Below are 427 nucleotides of genomic sequence, written 5' to 3' on the forward strand. Positions count from 1 at the left end.
AATCCAATTCAACTCAATGAAATAATACATATAAAGTTCCTTATAATTGTAAAGTGCGTTAAAAATATTAAATACCATTGACAAAAATAATTCTTATTAAATAAAATACCATATATCAATACCATATATTGATTACTTCCATATGCTGTAAAATAACTTTTTAAATGAGCATTAATATATTATGTGCCTGTCAAAGGAACAGGAGGGATAGGAAAAGTGCACAAGTAGCTGGGCGTGGTGGCTCACACCTGTAATCCCTGCACTTTGGGAGGCTGAGGCAGGCAGATCACAAGGTCAGGAGATCGAGACCATCCTGGCTAACGCAGTGAAACCACGTCTCTACTAAAAACACACACACACACACATACACAATAGCCAGGTATGGTGGCAGGTGCCTGTAGTCCCAGCTACTTGGGAGGCTGAGGCA

The sequence above is a fragment of the Colobus angolensis genome, unplaced genomic scaffold (genome assembly GCF_000951035.1).
Source record: "Colobus angolensis palliatus isolate OR3802 unplaced genomic scaffold, Cang.pa_1.0 Scaffold199, whole genome shotgun sequence".
In the NCBI taxonomy this organism is placed as follows: domain Eukaryota; kingdom Metazoa; phylum Chordata; class Mammalia; order Primates; family Cercopithecidae; genus Colobus; species Colobus angolensis.